At 42.4% G+C, this 24,342-nt stretch overlaps 1 long non-coding RNA gene across 1 annotated transcript; it reads right to left on the bottom strand.

Annotated features, from left to right (window-relative positions):
• Positions 1 to 40: 40 nt before the first annotated feature.
• On the bottom strand, positions 41 to 24,342 carry LOC144601654 (uncharacterized). The gene is made up of 4 exons (XR_013548337.1): positions 23,844 to 24,342; positions 13,011 to 13,355; positions 3,952 to 4,085; positions 41 to 376 (listed from the first exon to the last, which is right to left on the bottom strand). It is a non-coding gene; the product is annotated as an uncharacterized LOC144601654 (long non-coding RNA).

The following is a 24,342-nucleotide window of genomic DNA, read 5'->3' as shown; positions in this document are numbered from 1 at the left end:
ACGATGGGCCAAAGGGCCTCTTTCTGTGCTCTATGACTCTATGTTATCTTTCATTACATTAAAGGTGCTCATTGATGTTTCTGAGATTGCAAACATGCTGCAGTTTGAGAATGATTTGTAAATAGGATGATCACAAAAAATATGTATTTATTGCATCTAATCTACCATTACTGATTTTAAAACGTTGAGTAATTTAAAATTACTGAACTATCTACTGCTTTCATTGTCTATATTGATCAGATATGGTAAATGAAATACATTTTGACAATTAAAAACTTTAAACCATTCTTCTGATTTGGTGTTCTCTTAGCCTCACAAAATTAAGATGAAGAAATAAAGGTACGGACACCTCATGTATTCTGCACAGATTACGTTCCTGAAAAACAGCACAAATTCAAAAACAAATAAATTAAACATTTGTAAATTTTAGCGCGTTATTTGAAAAATACGGCGTGACAATTAGGTTTAATTATTAATTTATTATTAATGATTAATTATTTATTTAATTAGTATTAATTAAACCAGTACGTTATTTCAAAAACGCATATATCAAACACGTCAAAGTCGGGGTGCCTGTATTTTGTCTGTTCTGACAAACTGAAGCTCCCTATAATGTGTCCGGCCACCATCTTCAATGGTTTTTCTTTAGTTTTCTGAGTAATCACGAGAAAAGATCCAGGATCAAAGGAAGAGACCAGGCATCAAAAAGGAATAGATTCAAGGACATGCTAAAATCCTCCTTGACTAAATGCACCATTCCCACTAATTCCTAACTTCTTTAAGTTTAAGGGCAACTTTTTCACGCAAAGGATGGTAGTTATCTGGAACGAGATGCCAGAAGAGGTAGTTGAGGCAGGTACTATCACAATGTTTAAAAGACATGTTGGACAGGTACATGGATAGGACAGGTTTAGAGAAGTTTGGCCAAATGCAGGCAGGTGGGACTAATGTTGGTCGGCATGGGCAAGTTGGGCCGAAGGGCCAGTTTCCATGCTGTATGACTCGATGACTTCAACATTATCCCTTTCATTAAATACTTTACTTGTTCTCATCCTATCATAGAATTATGCTAATCTTACTTTAGTTCTCTATCACAGTGGCACAGAATATTTTACGATATTTTTTCCCAGAATTATCATATCATATCATATATATACAGCCGGAAACAGGCCTTTTCGGCCCTCCAAGTCCGTGCCGCCCAGTGATCCCCGTACATTAACACTATCCTACACCCACTAGGGACAATTTTTACATTTACCCGCCAATTAACCTACATACCTGTACGTCTTTGGAGTGTGGGAGGAAACCGAAGATCTCGGAGAAAACCCACGCAGGTCACGGGGAGAACGTACAAATTCTTTACAGTGCAGCACCCGTAGTCAGGATCGAACCTGAGTCTCCGGCGCTGCATTCGCTGTAAAGCAGCAACTCTACCGCTGCGCTACCGTGCCGCCCTGTTGGTTTTACTGTCTTGCATAATTTATGCACAATGCTTGTCTTTAGTGTGTTGTCTGAGTCCATGTGCCCGTGATACTGCTACAAGCAAGCTTTTGCACCAGAACTATATCTCACTGCACTTGGCCTTGTGACAATAAACTCACTTGAATTGTTTTGAGATACAGCATGGAAACAGGCCCTTCGGCCCACCGAGTCCATGCCGACCATTGATCACCATTTCATACTAGTTCTGCTATCCCACTGTCTCATCCGCAACCTACATACCAGGGACAATGTACGGAAGCCAATTATCCCACAAACCCGCACGTCTTAGAAATGTGGGAGAAAGCATTTTATCGGGATGCATCACAGCATTGTTTGGGAAAAACTCCATCCAAGGCCGCAGGAATTCGCAGAGAATTGTGGACGCAGCCTAAACCATTGTGCAAATCAACTGCCCTTCCATTGACTCCATCTACACTTCACACTGCCTCGGCAAGGCCAGCAGCAAAATCAAGGACGAGTCTCACCCCGGGTATTCCCTCTTCTCCCTTCTCCCATCAGGCAAGAGGTATAGAGGTTTGAAAACATAAACCTCCATATTCATGGATAGTTTCTTCCCAGCTGTTATCAGGCAACTGAATCGTGCTATCACCAACTAGAGAGCTGTCCTGACTAACCATTTACCTAATTGGAGAACCTCGGACTATCTTTAATCGGTCTTTGCTGGACTTTATCTTGCACCAAACGTTATTCCCTTTATCCTGTACCTGTGCACGGCTTGATTGTAATCATGTATAATCTATTCCCTGACTGGATAGCACGTAACAAAAAAGCCTTTCACTGAACCTCGGTACACGTGACAATAAAACTAAAGTCACGCGGTTACAGGGAGAATATGAAAACTATAGGCAGAAAGCACCCAAGGTCAGGATCGAACCGGAGTGTTCGAAGCTGAGAAGCAGCAGCTCCACCCGCTGCGCCACTGTGCCGCCCCAAATTAAACTCGTGTACTGACACGCACAGACTTTGTCACTGAGTTTGAGAGTTTACGCTTCAGCTCGAAATTATGAAAAAGCATGTCTGTCTTTTTGAATATGGCATGGCAAATCGACAGACACTGATTTCACATGCGTTTTAGTTTCTGGCACCTCCAGGCATGGTTAGCTTTTTCATGTTTTTATCCTTTAATCATTTCCAAGCTTGTCGCGATGGTGCAAGAAATGTAACGGCAAAATAAAAGAGTTTAAAGGTGCCAACCGTGACGTGCATCAGATAGTGCAGAAATATCTGGCAAGTTCCAATATTTTCACATGAATTACTGGACGTTTTTACAGCCTTTCACCACAAGATAGCGCTGGTGTTTGTGCTCTATCTCCATCAGCTGTTCGATTCATGTTCATAAGTGATAGGAGCAGAATTAGGCCATTCGGCCCATCAAGTCAACGCCATTCAATCATGGCTGATCTATCTTTCCCTGTTAACCCCATTCTCCAGCCTTCTCCCCATAACCCCCGACACCCGTACTAATCAAAAATCTATCTCTGCCTTAAAAATATCAATTGACTTGGCCTCCACAGCCTTCTGTGGCAACAAATTCCACAGATTCACCACCTCTGACTAAAGAAATTCCTCCTCATCTCCTTTCTAAAGGAACGTCCTTTAATTCTGAGGCATTGACCTCTGGTCCTGGACTCTCTCATTCGATCTGATAGCCCCGAGCATCTGTTGTGGAAGTTCTTAAAGAAAGTTTGGCAAGTACATGGACAGGAAAGATTCAGAGTAGTATGGGTTAAACGAAAGCAAATAGGACGAGCTTAGATGAGGCATTTTGGTCGGAATGGTTGTGTTGGGCCCAAGTGCCTGTTTCCATGCTGTATGACTTTAAAGCTCTTTTATCATGACAAGAATTTAGTTATGAAACAACATATAATGATTTGCTGACATATTAGACTTTATCAAAGAATTACTGATTATTTTAAATATTTCAGAAATATTCCGATAAATATTTTCATGATTACTTCAGAGTAATACAGCATGGAAACAGGGCCTTCGTCCCGTCAAGTCCATGCCAACCACCAGCTACTCATTTTACGCTAATCTTGCCCTAGCTCATTATATTCTCCATGTATTCCCATCAACCCCACCCTCCCTCAGATTCTAGCCGCACCCACAAACTTTGCAGCGGCCAATTAACCTACCAACCCGCTTGTTTTTCGGGATGTGGGAGGGGAGCAAAGAATTGGAAAGGGGAGGAGGGCAGTGCAATTATAGGGAGGACGTGCAAACTTCACACAGGCAGCATAGGAAGTCAGGATTGGATCCATGTCACTGGAGCTGTGAGGTAACTGCCTGGATAGAGGTTGATTAGCTCTGTTAGTGTAGTTTAGAGATACAGCGCAGAAACAGGCTCTTTGGCCCACTGAGTCCACACCGACCAGCGATCCCTGCACATTAACACTATCCTACACACACGGGCCAATTTACACTTATAAAGCCAATTTAACTACATACCTGCACGCCTTTGGAGTGTGGGAGGAAACCGAAGATCTCGAAGAAAACCCACGCGGTCACAGGGAGAACGTACAAACTCCATACAGGCAGCATCCGTAGTCGGGATGGAACCCGGGTCTCCAGCACTTCAAGCGCTGTAAAGCAGCAACTAATGTCTGAGTTCTCTTCTCATTCTCAGTTCTCTAGATATCTATGTGGATCTATTTGTTGGCATTGGTTATTGATCTCCTCTTACTTACTAATCTATATTTTGTCCTCAGTTACATCACCCAGAATTACAGCACCAATGGAGGAACAACACCTTTTATTCCACTCGGGTAGCTTGCAACCCAACGGTATGAACATTGAATTTTCCAATGTTAAGTAACCTCCCTCCCCCTCTCGTCCCTGTACCCCACCAAGGTGCACTCACATTTTCTCCCACTATCCTGCTCCCCTTCCCCCTGCCCCCTTCCACCTATATCCTTTCCTCTGACTTCACATTTCACTCCTCCTCTCCTTATCTTACATCCTGTTGTCTTCTTTCCATTTCTGGCCTTTGCCCACCCATCTGGCCTTTGCCCCCCGCCCCCAACCTGGATCAACCTATGACTACGCTGGTTTTGCTCCACCTCCATCTCTCTTCCAGCTTTCTCCCCCCCTACTGCAATCAGTCTGAAGAAGGGTCCCAACCCAGAACATCACCTATCCATGTCCTCCAGAGATGCTACCTGACCCCGCTGAGTTACACTGGCACTTTGTGTATTTTTTTGGCCATATTACATTTTGTACATTGACGAAAAAAAAATCTAAAGATGTAAAATAAGCTGGTCATAATATGTATTTGAAAGGGAAAATCGATAAATAATAACTGGTGATATACTTGTAAATGATAATTACAGAAAATATGAAATCAAGTTCTATTTCAAAGGAATTCAGAGGTGCCAGGGGTTATGGGGAGAAGGCAGGAGAACGGGGTTAGGAGGAAGAGATAGATCAGCCATGATTGAATGGCGGAGCAGATTTGACGTGCCGAATGGCTTAATTCTGCTCCCATCACTTATGAACTTATGAATTTTAATTTGCTCCAATTTGAAGTATTATCTCAAATGGAAACAGCAGGTGCTGCAAATTCGAAAATGGGTATAATTAGATGAGAATAAGACAGGACTCGCACAAGAGCTGAATAACTTGTAAAAAGCACATTTAATTTGGACGCTGCTATGATGAAACTCTTGGGACATCCTTCTGCTCGATCCCAGAACATCTGCTAAAGCTGTCAGTTGGAATTAGCACATTCCTTAATGCCTGGAAGATGTTAAAATCTCACCAAATAATGTGAACTTCCATTGTAACGAGATTGTGCGTCATATGTTCCCCCAGAAACCCATGTCTGAGCAACTGACGAAATATATCATCTTGGGACTAGGTATTTGTAGATGTTTGGAGGCAGGATGTTAGCGTTCTATAAATAAAGTCCGCAGAACGTTCGTTATATTGTGTCGGGCTTCCAAAATCATTTTAGTTTAGTTTTCTTTAGAGGTACAGCATGGAAACAGGCCCTTCACCCCACCAGGTCTGTGCCAACCAGTGATCACCTGTACACTTGTTCTATCCTACACACTAAGGACAATTTACAGAAACCAATTAACCTACAAACCTATATGTCAATGGGATGGGAGAGGAAACAGGAGCACCTGGAGAAAACCCATGCGGTCACAGGGAGAACGTACAAACTGCAGAAAGAACCCGTAGTCAGGATCGAACAAGGCTGATCAATGGTTGGCGTGGACAGTTGGCCGAAGGGCCTGTTTCCAGGCTGTATCTCTAAACTAAAGATGAAACTGGTGTATATAAAGTCCATAATCTATGCAAGTATCAAATACTATCTTGCAAACTTCTTGACTACATTAACAGGATAAAATTCTTCATTTTCAAAACTGTTCATTTGCTCTTGACAGAGTTCAGTTTGCAGATACAGCGTGGAAACGGGCCCTTCGGCCCACCGTGTCCACGCCAACCAAAAATCACCCTAATACTAGTTTTATCCTAAATGCGAGGGGCACTTTACAGAAGCCAATTAACCTATAAGCCTGCACGACTTTGGAGTGTGGGAGGAAACGGAGCACCCGGAGAAAGCCCACGCTGTCACATGGAGAACGTACAAACTCCGTACAGGCAACACGCATAGTCAGGATCGAACCAGGGTCTCTGGGGCTGTAAGGCAGCAAATCTGCCGCTGCGTCACTGTGACTCACCCATGCTTTAAGTGCCCAAAATTCCCATTTCAGTAACATTTGTACTTGGACTAAATATTAGAGAAAGGACCAAGGAACTCATCTACCATGGAGTAACGGTGATGACCTTTGCACTTGGCAAAACTCTCACAAGCCAGAAGGCTTGTCCCTCTTCAGATGCCAGAATAAAATCTTGTCGCTATTCATAGCATTATATTTAGAGTGGTGATAGGTTTGACTTTTAGCTTCTGTTTTCTCCATTGCTGGTGCTCAGAGTGAAATCCATCACATGAAAGACTGAAAGACAAGTCTTGGTGCTAAAGCAACAGAACGCTGGAAGAGTTCAAGTGTCAAGCAGCATCTGTGGAGGCAAGAGGCGTAAGTCAAACTTTTGGGTCTCTATTTTGTTCTACTTCAATGGTACTTTATTGTCACATGTATCAAAGTACAGTGAAATTCTTTTTGTATACAGTTCAATACAAGTATCACTATATATAATCACTTGGATATATAAACGCTAACTATTTCCTAATACGTAGTCATTCATTCTTTGTCAGACAATGATGTGAAAATATAATTAATAGGGTTTTGGTTTGAATGAACTGAAATGTAAAAAAATCAAGCTGGAGCTTATTCTTCATGGGGGTGATGTTTAAAACTTCTGTTTAACAGGAGGCTCAATTAAATAAATAGCTTGACAGATAGGAAGTAAAAGTATAAAAATTGTGCCTTGGTGATAATTCTGCAAATCAGGAACACGATAATGAGCTTCAGTGAAGAACAAAAAACAATAAGCAGCCACAGTTCATTATCACTCAAAGATCAACAACTCTCAAGAATTTATTCGAGTTAACCTATAAATAAGCATAGCCTTATGTTGTTGATGTAAAATTCTACAAAGTTGTCTGTCTTTTAGTTTTAGAGATACAGTGTGGAAACAGGCCCTTCGGTCCACCGAATCTGCACCAAACAGCGATCCCCACACATTAACACCATCCTACACACACTCGAGCCAATTTACATTTATACCAAGCCAATTAACCTACAAACCTGTACGTCTTTGGAGTGTGGGAGGAAATCGAAAATCTCGGAGAAAACCCACGTGGTCACGGGGAGAACGTACAAACTCCGTGCACAGAGTCGGGATCGAACCCGGGTCTCTGGCTCTGTAAGCGCTGTAAGGCAGCAACACTGCTACGCCATCGTACCGCCCCTGTGAAAGTGTTTCAGTCAGGAGTTTCTCTGAGTGCCTCACCATTAATTCAAATAGATGAATAATATATTTAATGCCTCCTCACACACTCATAGGGAAATCAGACTGATGTGCTGTTTGAAAAACGATTGCACTACTCATCAAGTAATGTTAGAAAATCCAGTCACTATGACTTTAATCTTTAAAGAGAAAATATTGGTCCATAAGACGGCATTGAATTATCTTTAGGCTTTAACCTATTTAACGGGTGGCACATAGAAAAATAGGTGCAGGCCATTCGAGCCAGCAGCGCCATTCAATATGATCATGGGTGATCATTTAAAATCAGTACCCCATTCCTGCTTTTTCCCTGTATCCCTTGATTCCTTTAGCCCTAAGAGCGAAGAGTATGGTGGCACAGCGGCAAAGTTGCTGCCTTACAGTGCCAGAGACCCGGGTTCGATCCTGACCATGGGTGCTGTCTGTACGGAGTTTGTACGTTCTCCCTTTGACTGCATGGGTTTTCTCCGGGTGCTCCGGTTTCCTCCCACAATCCAAAGACATACAGGTTTGTAGGTTAATTGGCTGAGGTAGAAATTGTATAATGTGTGTAAGACAATACTAGTGTATGGGGTCTCCCGAAACGTCACCCATTCCTTCTCTCCTGAGATGCTGCCTGACCTGCTGAGTTACTCCAGCATTTGTGAATAAATACCTTCGATTTGTACCAGCATCTGCAGTTATTTTCTTATACTAGTATATGGGGTGATCGCTGGACGGCACGGACTCTGTGGGTCAAAGGGCCTGTTTCCGCAGTGTATCTGTAAAGTCTAAAATCTATCTCTAAAGTCTAAAATAATGACAATAATAAGACATAGGAGCAGAATTAGGCCATTCGGCCCATTGAGTCTTCTCCTCCATTCCATTAGGGGTGATCTATTTTTCCCTCTCAACCCTATTCTTCGCTTAACCTTTGACACACTTATTAATCAAGTACACCCTTACTGATCAGCCAATTGGCTGGACAAAATGCTCTAGAATATGACTAGGAAATGGCCATGATGCATTGATATATTGGGGTCGGACCACGGTCTCGGGTCCTTCCGCTGCTGGACATCGAAGCGTTAATTACAATGGGGATACCTCTTTCCCCCCCCCCCCCTCATACAAGGGGGGACATTACTCCAGGGGACTACATGAATGGCGACAACGTGATGTGTAAAGAAAAAGAGAGGCGCTAAAACAACTGGGTATAACACCACTCATAATGTTGAATGTGCCGATACTAAGAATGTCTTAAGATTTTTTCATGGTCTTTGTTTTGTATTGTATATACTTTTTTTTAATCATGAATAAAGTTTACTTTAAAAATTAAAAAAAACACTGAGGCTCAATCAAAATTTTCAATTTTTGGCAATGTATTGATTTCTTCCGTATCCACTCCAGTGCAATCGAGTCTCTCCTGTAATCAGTGGACCAATATTCAATACTCCGGCTGTGGTTTAATTAATGCAGTTCCAACACAACATCTGCACTCTTACATTCTGCTGGAGTAACTCAGCAGGGCAGGCAGCATCTCGGGAGAGAGGGAATGGGTGACATTTCGGGTCGAGACCCTTCTTCAGACTGAAGAAGGGTCTCGACCCGAAACGTCACCCATTCCTTCTCTCCCGAGATGCTGCCTGACCTGCTGAGTTACTCCAGCATTTTGTGAATAAATCGATTTGTACCAGCATCTGCAGTTATTTTCTTATGCTATTATGCACTCGTACATTCACTGACTAATACAATAGAGCATCCCAGATGCCTTTTTAAACACCTTGTTATCCTGTGGTGACTCACTATTTAATTTGGAGTTTCACTACCCACATTATTGAATCAGGATGCTGCCTGCCATGTTATTCTGCAAGCAACACCACTTTCCAAGGTGATATTTGATTTTAAACACTGTGCTGTGTACAGTCAACTTCTCTGATCTAGGTCAACTGCCATGCTTTTCTGAATAGTTTAGTTTAGTTTAGTTTAATGTCACAAATGTACCGAGGTACAGTGAAATGCTTTTTTGTTGCATGCTAACCAGTCAGTGGAAAGACTATACATGATTACAATCAAACCATCCACAGTGTACAGATGCAGGATAAAGGGAATAATGTTTAGTGCAAGATAATATCTAGCAAGGTCCAATTAAAGATAGTCCAAGGGTCTCCACTGAGGTAGATAGTAGCTTAGGACCGCTCTCTAACTGGTGAGGGGATGGTTCAGTTGCCTGATAACAGCTGGGAAGAAACTGTCCCTGAATCTGGAGGCATGCATTTTCACACTCCTGTACCTCTTGCCTGATGGGAGAGTGGAGAGGATGGAGTGTCTGGGGTGAGACTCGCCTCTGATTATGCTGGTGGTCTTGCCGAGGCAATGTATAGATGGAGTTAACGGAAGGGAGGTTGGTTTGTGTGATGGTCTGTGCTGCGTGCACAATTCTCTGCAATTTCTTGCAGTCTTGGATGGAGCTGTTCCCGAACCAAGCTGTGATGCATCCTGATAAAATGCTTTTTATGGCCCATTTGTGGATGTTGGTGAGAGTTGTTGGGGACAGTCTTCGATGGAGCTGTTCTCAAACCCAAGTTGTGATGCATCCCAATAAAATGCTTTCTATGGCGCATCTGTAGAAGTTGGTGAGAGTTGTTGGGGACATGCTGAACTTCTTAAGTTTTCTAAGGAAATTGAGGTGTTGGTGTGCTTTCTTGGCCATTGCTTCGATGTGGCTAGCCCAGGACAATTTGCAGGTGATATTTACTCCTGGGAACTTGAAGCTTTCAACCATCTTCACTTTGGCGCCGTCAATATATATCGAGATATGTTCACCAGCAAGACACCAAACTATCAGCATTTCCAAACAATCTGATTGCATATTATTGCAGCTGTACAGTACTCTGTTTGGCAAACAAGAATTGAATGATTCATTACAAATACATTATCTTGGCACCGTGCGATACACTTGTTTTCTTTCTAAAGTGACATGCTATGTTGGCTGGTAACAATTTTCATATGTGAGGAAGGAACCATGTAAGCCAAAGGAAACCTATGTTTTATCATGTTAACAGAGCGAGACTTTGTGACCCATCACGTAATGAGATAGTGCGGGGATCAAAGCCTGGACCGGTGCAAAAATTGTTACGCCATCAAAGAAGATGTCAGACTGCCTGTCCGCCAAATACTCCTCCATAAATTCACACTATTTTTAGGATCAATATATGGAAATTAACAATTTATTTCGAATACCATAGTTTAGTTTAGTTTATTGTCACGTGTGCCGAGGTACAGTGAAAAGCTTTTGTTCCGTACTGTTCAGTCAGCAGAAAGGCAAAACATGATTACAATCGAGCCACTTACATTGCATAGATACATGATAAGGGAATAACGTTTAGTGCTAGGTAAAGCCAGCAAAGTCTGACCAAGGACAGTCCGAGGGTCACCAATAAGGTAGATAGTAGTTCAACACTGCTTGCTGGTTGAGCCTTAGATACAAAATGGAAAGAGTCCCTTCAGCCCATCAAGTCACACCGACCATTAACCATCCATTTATATTAATCCTGCATCAATCCGATTTCTCCACATTTTATGAAGACCCCCATCCCTAACCTCTACCATTCAACTGCATAACAGGAGCAATTTTTGGCCAAATAACCCATCAATCCACGCATGATTGGGCAAAACATAAAATGCTGGAGTAACTCTGCGGGTCAGGAAGCATTTTTGGAGGACATGGATAGTGGACATTTGGATCGGGATTCTTCTACATACTTATTGTAGGAGGGGGGAGAAAGTTGGAAAGGAGTTGAGGGTGGGTCGAAGCCAGGCAAGTGACAGGTGGATACAGATGAGAGGAGTTTTGATTAGCAGATGGGTGGATAAATACTAGAGGTAAGAAGGCAGACAAAAAGGTTCAAGGTAAGTAGAGGGGTTAACATTGAACAGCATACTGCTGAACATTGATTTCTCCAGTTTTACTTTTTAACAACTGCCCTTCACTATTTTTCCCCTCTCTTCCCTCTGCACCGCCATTTCTCCCACCATCCCGTCCCCTTTCCCCTTCCACGTGCCTATATCCCTTCCTCTAACTTCACATTTTGCTGCTCTTCACTCCTTTTTTTTCAGCTTTCTCCTTCCGACTGAAGACGTGTCCTGACCCGGAATGTCGACTTTCCATGTTCTTTAGAGATGCTGCCTGACCCACTGAGTTACTCCACCTCTTGGTGTTTTGCTCAAGATTCCAGCATCTGCAGTTCCTCATTTACTCCAAGTGTGAGGAATCAGGAGTTTCTGGAGGAAACCCACACGGTCACAGGGAGAACATGTGAATTCTTGCACACGAAGTCAGGATTGAAACCGAGTCTCTGGTGCTATGAGGCGGTGGCTCTATTAGTTGTAACACTCTGCCACCCAATCTATTTTTTTCCAGGATTAGTATCAAGACTGAGCATGTTTGGAAGAACACTGTAAAAGTTGCTTTTATTCATAAGCCTGTGACATTAACATTGACTTGCCTGTTCTCAGTAAGCTTGCCTCTGATTGACCACTGCTGTCACATGCATGGTGATGGAAAGCACAGTGATGCAGCACCAGTGACCAAGGTTCGATCCTGAGCCCCGGTGCTTTCGAAGTGGAGTTCTCCAGATTCCTTCTACATCCGATGTGCAAACTGGTAGGTTATTTGTCCACTGTAAATTGCCCCTAGCGTGTAGGTGATTGGGGAGATGGGGTGGGGGGAGGAAGTAGTTAATGAAGTGTGGGGAAAATAAAATGGAATTAGTGCAGGATCAAAGTAAATGGTACTTGATAATCCAAAAATAGACACAAAATGCTGGAGTAACAGTGGGATAGGCAAGGTATCACAAAATGCTGGTGTAACTCAGCAGGTTAGGCAGCATCTAGGAGAGAGGGAATGGGTGACGTTTTGGGTCGAGACCTTTCTTCAGACTGATGGTCCGTACAGAGTCATTGCGCGGAAGAGCCTTTTTCCACAGTGTATGCTTCTATAAATATAGAAAATTATGAAAATACTCGGCAGGTCAAACAGCACTGACCTGATGAGTATTGCAAGCATTTCCATTTTATATGAGACTAACAGAAGGTAAATTAACTTGTTCAGATTTATTGTAGAGGCCTCCCTACCATTAACCTTTTACCATCTTCATTTTATGCCCTCCATTTGCTGAAAAATCTATCGCATCCCCCACTTCTTCAAATTTCTGAAAGTTATCACCGTAATTTGAAATGTTAGCTCTGTTTTTCCAGATTTCTGACATCAATTTAGCATTTAGTTTTTGTAGATAAGAACAATGTAGTCCATTTTATTGGGACAAATAAATAATCGCTTCCTAAGTGGAATGGAGAAGCAAAGAGATCCTAGAGCACAGTTATAAATGACTAAAAATTGCTATATTTAATAAACCATATAAAAAGCAAAACAAAGTATTCTTGTTCCTTGAGCACAAGGAAATTAGTGGTCAATGAGCTTAAATTTATCATGAACCGATTGCGCAAATCAAATATAACTAACAAAAAGCTAATAATAAACAATTTAAAGTTAGGCTGTTCATATGTTGTATTTAAAAGTAGGTTTAAAAGGAAATTATATTATTTCAACTTACATGTTAAATCCTGCCTGATGACATCAATTTAAAGCAGATTCCATCAATGTGATAAACAAATGTGGGTGGCACGGTGGCGCAGCGGTAGAGTCACTGCCTTACAGCATCAGAGACCCGGGTTCGATCCTGACTACGGATGCTCTGTCTGTACGGAGTTTGTGCATTCTTCCCATGACCTGCGTGGGTTTTCTCCAAAGATCTTCGGTTTCCTCCCACACTCCAAAGACGTAGATGTTTGTAGGTTAATTGTCCCAAGTGTGTGTAGGAGAGTGTTAGTGTGCGGGGATTGCCGGTTGGTGCAGACTCTGTGGGCCGAAGGGCCTGTTTCCGTGCTGTATCTCTAAACTAAACAAAAGAGATTGAGCACAAATGCAAATTTTTTTTAAATGGCCAAAATGAAAGAAATTATGAATGTTGTTCCTATTTTAATGCTTACATCAACTGAAATATCTCCACCCAGGGTGAATTAGCAGAAAAGTCTGGGTAACCTTAAATTTCCATTATATTTGTACACTATCATTATAATATCTTATTTTCCTGTGAAAATATTTAAAGCAATTAAATCAGAGAATCGCCCACCTTCTTCCTCTCAACACAAAAACATTTATTTTTGAAATATCTATTCTTTTGCGGACTTTACCACTTCCAGCTCCACGTAGTTATGCTGATATGGCACATTTTTCTGCTCTGCATCAGAAACCATTAATGAAACTAAAAATAGAAATGAAATGTTTTTCACTTCAACATTTTTTTGAACCATGGTTGATGTTACATTTTCTGCACTCATAAGTCTGTGTGTTTGGATTCCTTCCTTGTGATTCATTTTCTTCTGAGACAAGAGTCAAACAAAAGCAGCAATGGGTGCCCCCCCCGTGTCTGCTCTACAACCCTGTGAGATCACAGATGATCTTTCACCTTGCAACCATTTCCTTGACTAATCCACCTCCCTTGAATTTCAGAGTCAGTAAAAATCTTTCAAACACTGAGCCTCCATAGCTCTTCTTGGTTGAGAATTCCAAAGATTGACCATAAAATCATGAGGGATGCAGGTAGGGTGAATGCATGGGGGGGGGGGGGGGGGGGGTGATGGTATATGGAACAAGCTGCCTGAAGATGTAGTTGAGGCAGGTACTATACAACATGTCAACAACACGTTCAGGGACATGGATAGGAATGTTTTAGAGGGAAATGGGCCAAATGCAGACAGGTGGGACTAGCGTAGATGGGGTATGTTGGTCAGCATCGGCGATGGGCCTGTTTCTGTGCTGTATAACTCCATGACTCTACCATCCTCTGGGTAACGAAATGTCTTCTCTATTCTGGTGTGATTGTTCAGGAATGAATCTGGTGCACTCCCTTAATTGCAGGTGTATCTTTCGTTAAGTCGGGAGACCAGGCCTGTACACAATAGCCACCCCACTCTTGCACTCAATCCTCTGGGAATATACTACTTATAGTCTTAATTCTTTGTGTAGGAAGGAACTGCAGATGCTGGTTTAAACCAAACATAGACAAAAAAAGCTGGAGTATCGCAGTGGGTTCGAGCGCATCACAAGAAAAGGAATAGGGGCGTTTCAGGTCTGAAGAAGGGTCTCGACCCGATACGTCACCTATTCCTTTTCTCCAAAGATGCTGTTTGTCCCACTGAGTTACTCCAGCTTTTTGTATCTATATTCTTAATTCTTGGTTGTGCTGGCACATCCACTTTCAGAATTTATATCCTCAGGTCTCTTTAAATAATCACATCTTTCAATCTCTCACCATTTAAAAAATATTCCATGTTTGGTATTTTTTAACCACAAGTTGGATGATCTCACATTCTCATTTATTTATTCAATGTGATTCTCAAGGTCCACTGGGTTGTCTGGTGTAATTTCTTTGATATCGTTAATATGTAGCTCTGCCTGAGTTAAAGAGAGGAAAAGTGAAAAAAAAGCCACTGCCTTGGTCCGTACACTTAACTTTCTTTATTTCCCAAAAGTAGCTCCGCATTCTCCGCATGGCTTACAAAGCCACCCAGCTTTGCATCATCGGAAACTGGATGTGAGATGCATGGTTCCCTTATTAAATCATTGGTATTGACAATGAATAAATGGAGCTCCTGAACGTCTAGCTCTCCCAGCCCAATTTTTACAGTTATCATTCCACTAACCAATCTTCAATCCATCACAGTTAATTCCCCTCAAAATTATACACTCTAACTTTCTTTCATAATCTCTCGTGACATCTTATCAAAGGCCACCTGAAAGTTCAAATAATAACCTTAAATGGATAGGCACAAAGTGCTGGATTAACTCAGCGGGTCAGGCAGCATCCCTGGAGAAAAAGGATGGGTGACATTTTGGATTGGGACACTTCTTCGGACTGAAACGTTACCCATCCATTTTCTCCAGACACTGCCTGATCTGCTGAGTTACTCCAGCACTTTATGTCTATCTTCGGTATAAACCAGCACCTGCAGTTCCTTGCTACACTCTTAAATGTATCCTTCCTATCTACTCTGCTAGTTACAACCTCAAAAAAATCTATTTCCCACATGTAATTTTCCTTTCACAAACAAATATTGAACCCCCCCCCCCCAAACCTAAATCGTTGTTTTTAAATACCATGTTACCATTTCCTTAATAATAGACCCCATCAATTTCCTTAACACTAATGCTTTAATAACTGGCCTATTGTTCCTTGTTTTCACTTTTCCTCTCTTTTTAAATTAGACAGAGCCACATATTAACAATATCAAATAAATTACACCAGACAATCCTGTGGACCTTGAGAATCACATTGAATAAATAAATGAGTCTGAAGAAAGGTCCTGACCCGAAATGTCATCTATCTATGTTCTCCAGAACTGACTCGCTGAGTTACTCCAGCACTTTTGTGTTATTTGCTCAAAATTTCAGTAGCTGCACTTCCTTGTGTTTAATAAATAGATGTTCTGTTTAGACTTATTACATCCAATGCATTTAGACCAGATTGAATGCATATTAATTCATGTTCATAGATTATAGGAACAGAATTTGGCCATTCGGCCCATTAAGTCTACTCCGCCATTCAATCATGGCTGATCCATCATTCCCTCTCAACCTCATTCTCCTGCCTTCACCTCATAACCCCAGATACCCGTACTAATCAAGAATCTGTCAAACTCTGCCTTAAAAATATCCAAATGACTTGGCCTCCAGTCGTTTGTGGCAATGAATTCCACAGATTCACCAACCTCTGACTACAGAAATTCCTCCTCATCTCATTTCTAAAGATGCAGTGCATTCAGAAAGTATTCAGACCCCTTCACTTTTCCCACATTTTGTTACATTACAGCCTTATTTTAAAATGGATTAAATTCTTTTTTTTTAATCATCAATCTACACACAATACCCCATAATAAAAAATCAAAAACAGGTGATTAGAAATTTTTGCAAAGTAATTAAAAAGAAATGACTCAAATATCACATTTACATAAGTATTCAGACCCTTTACTCAGTGCTTTGTTGAGGCACCTTTGGCAGCGATTACAGCCTCGTCTTCTCGGGTATGACGCTACAAGCTTGGCACATCTGTATTTGGGTAATTTCTCCCATTCTTCTTTGCAGATCCTCTGAAGCTCTGTCAGGTAGGATGGGGAGCGTCGATGCACAGCTATTTTCAGGTCCCTCCAAAGATGTTCGACCGGGTTCAAGTCCGGGCTCTAGCTGGGCTACTCAAGGACATTCAGAGACTTGTCACGAAGCCACTCCTGCGTTGTCTTGGCTGTGTGCTTAGGGTCATTGTCCTGTTAGAAGGTGATCCTCCGCTCCAGTCTGAGGTCCAGAACGCTCTGGAGCAGGTTTTCATCATAGATTTCTCGGTACTTTGCTCTGTTCATCTTTCCCTCGATCCTGACTAGTCTCCCAGTTCCTCCCACTGAAAAACATCCCCACAGCATGATGCTGCCACCACCATGCTTCACCGTAGGTATGGTATTGGCCAGGGGATGAGACGTGATGCTTGGCATTCAGGCCAAAGAGTTCAATCTTGGTTTCATCAGACCAGAGAATCTTGTTTCTCATGGTCTGAGAGTCCTTTAGGTGCCTTTTGGCAAACTCCAAGCGGGCTGTCATGTGCCTTTTACTGAGGAGTGGCTTCCGTCTGGCTACTCTATCATAAAGGCCTGATTGGTGGAGTGCTGCAGATATAGTTGTCCTTCTGGAAGGTTCTCCTATCTTCACAGAGCAACTCTGACAGAGTGACCATTGGGTTCTTGGTCACCTCCCTGACCAAGGCCCTTCTCCCCCGATTGCGCAGTTTGGCCGGGCAGCCAGCTCTATGAAGAGTTCTGGTGGTTCCAAAGTTCTTCCATTAAAGAATGATGGACGCCACAGTGCTCTTCTGGACCTGCAATGCTGCAGAAATTGTTTTATACCCTTCCCCAGATCTGTGTCTCAACACTATCCTGTCTCGGAGGTCTATGGACAATTCCTTCGTCTTCATGGCTTGGTTTTTGCTCTAACGTGCACTGTCAACTATGGGACCTTAGACAGATGTGTGCCTTTCCAAATCATGTCCAATCAATTTAATTTACCACTGGTGGACTCCAATCAAGTTGTAGAAACATCTCAAGGATAATCAATGGAAACAGGATGAACCTAAGCTCAATTTTAAGTGTCATAGCATAGGGTCTGAATACTTATGTAAATGTGATATTTCAGTTATTTCTTTTTAATTACTTTACAAAAAATTCTAAACACCTGTTTTCACATGGTGCTTCTGGAAAGACAACATATATTTCTCTGGGATAACTCAGCACACAATTGACAAGATTGTGTTTGGGTGTGAAAAGTTAATAATCAGAAGCTTATTCATCTGTTACATTTTGTAATATTGTGTTCCCTATCTCAAGCTCTGTTGATTTGATTTGGTTTGAACAGTTATTATCTATAATTTTATAATAAGATTAAACTAAATTGAAGGCAGGAGTTGAAAATATAGCTAGTTTAATTTGGTAGTTTGCAGTATGTTTCTACTTTAGCACTTTTCAATTAAACTAATTATCTGGTAGAAAAAAAGCTAACTTAGCATAGATAGGATAGACAATTCAAACTGTGTTCCAAGGGTGAAAATGTTAACAAATAGAGGGCATAAATTCAAGGTGAAAGGGGCAATGTTTAAAAGAGATATGTGGGTCAAGTCTATTTCACAGAGGGTGGTGGGTGCCTCGAAGGTAGTGGTGGAGGCAGAAACGATAAGAGGTTTATAGATCGACCTATGGATATGCAGGGAATGGAGGGATATGGATCATGTGCAGCAGATGAGATTAGCTCATCCTGGCATCACGTTCGGTACAGACATGGTGGGCCGAAGGGCCTGTTCCTCTACTGTACTTTTATATGTTCTACATTCAATCCAGTTAAAGGATTTGATCTGCATTCAGCTCAAAGGGTTATCTGTGTCACCTGCTTGTGCTAGTCATTCACTTCACTTAAAAATAAAAATACACTGAAGCAACAGTTTTAGTGATGTGCTCCTAGCTTACCTATTACATAGCAAAATGCTTCCTTTTGTAGTATTTATTGTTATGCTTTCACCCATCCGTATGTGCAAAGTAATTCAAAAATGCATGGGGTTGACTCCATGAGTTATGAAATTATTCTTGGAAAGCCAATAAATAAATGTTCAAAATGTTTGCGAGAGATTTATTCATAGCTATTTTAACCGAAGCATCTTTACATTTAAATGATCATGTTAAAAAAAATATTTAGAAGTCTGGAGCCTGAAGATGAATCCTGACCCAAAACGTCCCCTCTCCATGTTGTCCAGATTCTGCCTGACCCACTGAGTTACTCCAGCACTTAGCGTCCCTTTTTGTAAACCAGCTTCTGCAATTCCTTGTGTCTCCACTAAAAGGCAAATGTACAAGTGTGTTCAGAATCTATTCAGCACGGCAAGTTGTAGTAATTTCTAGGCCAGGAATAAAGTTACTCTTGTGTAGGAAGGAACTGCAGATGCTGGTTTACACCGAAGATAAACACAAAATGCTGGAGTAACTCAGCGGGTCAGGCAGCATCTCTGGAGAAAAGTAATAGGCCACGTTTCGGGTCGAGACCCTTCTTCAGGGGAAAGGGGAACTAAAGGTATGAAAAGGTTCAGCGACAAATCACAGCCGGCACCAATGGCCAAGGAAAGGTGGAACCCACAATGGTCCATTGTTGGCTGTGGAAGAGTTGATAACGAAGGGATGCAAACAGTGGAACTAGCAGGTCGACTTGGGTGGGGGATGGACAGACAGTGAGTTGCAAGAGTTGCTTGATGTTAGAGGAATTCATATTTATACCGCTGGGTTGTAAGCTGCCCAAGCGAAATATGAGGCCAGTCCCTCCTGTTAGTCTTGGCCTGATTGATGGAATAAATGTCTCTGAAGACATCATGGCCTAGATATTCAATTCCAGATTTTTGCAATTGATAATTAACAGGGTCAAATACAATAACAACAATTTCCAAACGGCTTTATGTGTCTCAGAATATTCTGCAGGAAACTTCAAAGAAGTTTCTTTCAAAAAGGACATAAGTTCTCTTGATGTCGAGTTGTCTTGGAATTTGACTGGAGCACCAGTATGTCACATATTTACTTTTAAACATGGTAGCACACAATGCCAGACACCCGGGTTCGATCCTAACCTCGGGTGCCGTCTGAATGGAATTTGCACTTTTCTCCCTGTGACCGCTTGGGTTTTTATCCGGGTGCTCCGGTTTCCTCCCACATCCCAAGGGCGTATGGGATTTTAGGTTAATTGGCCTCTATAACTTGCTCCCAGTGTGTTGGGTGTGGATGAGAAAGTGGGATAACATTGAACTAGTGTGAATAGGCGATCGATGGTAGGCCGAAGGGCCTGTTTCCATGCTGCATCTCTAAACTAAATCGTACGGACCTATTCCCCTGACATGAGACAACAATATCTTAATTTCTTACCAGACCAACAAGGCCGTGTGTAGGATAGAACTAATAAATGGGTTAACGTTGGTCGGCATGGACTCGGTGGGCCAAAGGGCCTGTTTTCACTCTGTATCTCTAAATTAAAGTCCAACAGCAATACTCATCAAGCGTGTCAGTTTGTGTACACTACAACTTTCAGGCACAGCATTACCAACTTAGATTCTAGCGAGTCAGTGACTAGTGGGGTACCGCAAAGCTCGGTGTTGGGACCGCAGCTATTTACAATATACATCAATGACTTGGATGAAGGGATTAAAAGTACCATTAGCAAATTTGCCGATGATACAAAGCTAGGTGGCAGTGTGAACTGTGAGGAAGATGCTATGAGGTTGCAGGGTGACTTGGACAGGTTGTGTGAGTGGGCGGATGCATGGCAGATGCAGTTTAATGTAGATAAGTGTGAGGTTATCCACTTTGGTGGTAAGAATAGGAAGGCAGATTATTATTTGAATGGTGTCAAGTTAGGAAAAGGGGACGTACAACATGATCTGGGTGTCTTAGTGCATCAGTCACTGAAAGGAAGCATGCAGGTACAGCAGTCAGTGAAGAAAACCAATGGAATGTTGGCATTCATAACAAGAGGAATTGAGTATAGGAGCAAAGAGGTCCTTCTGCAGTTGTACAGGGCCCTAGTGAGACTGCACCTGGAGTACTGTGTGCAGTTTTGGTCTCCAAATTTGAGGAAGGATATTCTTGCTATTGAGGGCGTGCAGCGTAGGTTTACTAGGTTAATTCCCGGAATGGCGGGACTGTCATATGTTGAAAGACTGGAGCGACTAGGTTTGTATACCCTGGAATTTAGACGGATGGGAGGGGATCTTATCGAAACGTATAAGATTATTAAGGGGTTGGACATGTTAGAGGCAGGAAACATGTTCCCAATGTTGGGGGAGTCCAGAACCAGGGGCCACAGTTTAAGAATAAGGGGTAGGCCATTTAGAACAGAGATGAGGAAAAACTTTTTTAGTCAGAGAGTTGTGAATCTGTGGAATTCTCTGCATCAGAGGGCAGTGGAGGCCAATTCTCTGAATACATTCAAGAGAGAGCTAGATAGAGTCAGGGGGTATGGGGAGAAAGCAGGAACGGGGTACTGATTGAGAATGATCAGCCATGATCACATTGAATGGCGGTGCTGGCTCGAAGGGCCGAATGGCCTACTCCTGCACCTATTGTCTATTTCTATTGAGTCAGGCAGCATCTCTGGAGAAAAAGAATAGGTGACATTTTGGGTCGAGACCTTTCTTCAGATTCTAGGAAATTTTTACGATAAAAAATAATCATAATGTTGGTTTTCCACATAACTGTGCATCTGATATAAAGTAACCAGAAAGATTATTTTCTAGCACTGAACTGCATATCACACAGGTTTGAGGATAATTTGTGATATTTGCAGCCTTGTAGAGAACCAAACATGAATTTCTCCCTCTCAGTTTGCTGCACAGTTGCTTTTTGATTGATTTCTGTTCACAGAATACTGTTTAATCTGAGATTTGCAGCATTCTCATGGTACAAGGTAACTTTTCATGATGTCTACATACGACTGTTAAGGATGGATCAATAAGGGATTATTTTTAAAGGATTAATGAGGGTTATTTTTACATTCATTGATGTGGCAACCAAATTATCCTGCCACAACCAGAGAGCAGTGCTGAACTATTATCGACCTCTTTGATAACCCTTGGACTATCCTTGATTGGACTTCAGGAACTTTTCATGATATCTAGATAAGATTATTAATGATGGATCGATAAGGGATTATTATTAAAGGAATAACAAGGGTTATTTTTACATTAATTGATGTGGCAACCGAATCATCCTGCCACAACTAGAGACCAGTGCCAAACAATGGCAGTTTCTATAGATGCGGGAAGATTGTTCCCGATGTTGGGGAAGTCCAGAACCAGGGATCACAGCTTAAGGATAAGGGGGAAGTCTTTTAGGACCGAGATGAGAAAACATTTCTTCACATAGAGAGTGGTGAGTCTGTGGAATTCTCTGCCACAGAAGGTAGTTGAGGCCAGTTCATTGGCTATATTTAAGAGGGAGTTAGATGTGGCCCTTGTGGCTAAAGGGATCAGGGGGTATGGAGAAAAGGCAGGTAAAGGTTACTGAGATGGATGATCAGCCATGATCATATTGAATGGCGGTGCAGGCTCGAAGGGCCGAATGGCCTACTCCTGCACCTATTTTCTATGTTTTCTAATTATCTACCTCTTTGATGATCCTCGGTCTATCCTTGATCGGACTTTGCTTGCTTTACCTTGCACTAAAGGTTATTCCCTTATCATGTATCTCTACGCTGTAAACGTATCAATTGTATTACGCAACAAAAGCTTTTCACTGTACCTCAGTATGCGTGACAATAAACTAAACTGAATTAATTGATGAATGGATGACTACAACAGGATATTCGATTTCCTGACGGGCAGGCCCCAGGTGGTGGGAATTGGCAGCCACACCTCTTCCTCACTGATCCTCAACACAAGCACGCTACAGGGCTGTGTACTCAGTCCTCTCCTGTACTCCCTGTTCACGCACGACTGTACTGCTAAGCACAGCTCAAACAGCATTCTAAAGTTTGCTGACGACACGACCATCTTGGGCCTCATCACAGACAACAATGAGACAGCCTACAGAGAGGAGGTAAAGGCACTAAACAGCTGGTGCCAGGAAAATAACCTCTCTCTCAATGTCAGCAAAACTAAAGAGATGATCGTGAGTTACAGGAGACAGCGGGGAGTGGACACCTTCCCATCCACATCGGTGATGCTGAGGTTGAAAGGGTCAGCAGCTTTAAGTTCCTCGGTGTGCACATCACTGAGGACCTTTCCTGGACACTGCACACGGACACAATAACAAAGAAGGCCCATCAGCGGCTCTTTTTCCTGAGAAGACTGAGGAAGTTTGGCATGAACGCCAGCATCCTCACAAACTTCTACAGATGCACCATCGAGAGCCTGCTGACAGGCTGCATTACAGTCTGATACGGGAACTGTTCTGCCCACAGCCACAAATCACTACAGAGAGTGGTGAAGACGGCACAGCACATCACTGGCAACTGTCTCCCGGCCATTCAGGACATTTTCTACCGGCGGTGCCTAAGGAAAGCACGCAGCATCATCAAGGACCACAGCCACCCAGCACGCAGGCTGTTCTCCTTGTTACCGTCAGGCAGACGATACAGGAGTATGGCTGCGCGTATCACAAGACTTAAGAACAGTTTCTACCATCAGGCCATCAGGCTTCTGAACTCATAAACACATTTCAAATCATATATGTTGATTATTTTTAATATTGTCTTTTTTACCTATTTTTAATATTGTCTTTTTACCTATTTTTAATATTGTCTTTTTACCTCACTAATGTCGTTTTTAAAAATCTTATTTATCCTTGGAATATTACTGCTGAGGTGACCCGTTGTCTTGTCAAATACATTTCATTGTACCGTTGACCCTGTGCCAACCTACATATGACAAATAAAATTTATTATTATTATTATAACTGCAATACCCGAATAAATAAGGTCAATAAAGCCCAATGCCTGAAACGTCACCCATTCCTTCTCATAAGAAAATAACTGCAGATGCTGGTACAAATCGATTTATTCACAAAATGCTGGAGTAACTCAGCAGGTCAGGCAGCATCTCGGGAGAAACGTCACCCATTCCTTCTCTCCTGAGATGCTGCCTGACCTGCTGAGTTACTCCAGCATTTTGTGAATAAATACCGTCGATTTGTACCAGCATCTGCAGTTATTGTCTTATTTACTGGTCAAGTATGTTTCCACAACATCCATCAAAAACACCCGGGGGGGGGGGTTAGACTTTTCCACAAACGCACTATATTTATCTTACCTATCTACCTACCGATGTGCACGATTTTATTGTCGAACTGAAGATAAATAAATACGTTTTCTTTCTTTTCACCCCTTTTGCCTGGGAGTTCACACACACATATGTTTTGCTGACGCATCAAAAGCGCTTTGGGAAAAAATAAACACAGTCATATGCAGGAGGACGTCAGAGAGAGAGAGAGACGTTGAGATGACAAGCAGCCTGCCGGATTTAGATGCTCGCGTCTCCATTAACAGCGACAGCCCTAACATGGGGATGGGGGGGGGGGGGGGGATTCAAAATGTGGCAGTTGCATTTTAAAACGACATAAATACCACAGAAATTATGGCGTTGAGCAGCGTTTTGGAAGCGGCCGCCCTTTGGCCGTGAGGGTGGCGAACAAATGAAACTGGTGGCTGGGGTGCAAGGGAGAGGGAGGCGGTAAAACAAGGCAATAAAAAGCTGCTGACTCGCCGCTGGGAGGGTGAACTCCGCCCGCCGGCCGGCCGGCCGGTAGGCACAGGAGAGGCGG

Source organism: Rhinoraja longicauda, chromosome 17 (assembly GCF_053455715.1).
Source record: "Rhinoraja longicauda isolate Sanriku21f chromosome 17, sRhiLon1.1, whole genome shotgun sequence".
Taxonomy (NCBI): Eukaryota; Metazoa; Chordata; class Chondrichthyes; order Rajiformes; family Arhynchobatidae; genus Rhinoraja; species Rhinoraja longicauda.
This window is presented reverse-complemented; position numbering and strand designations above follow the sequence as displayed.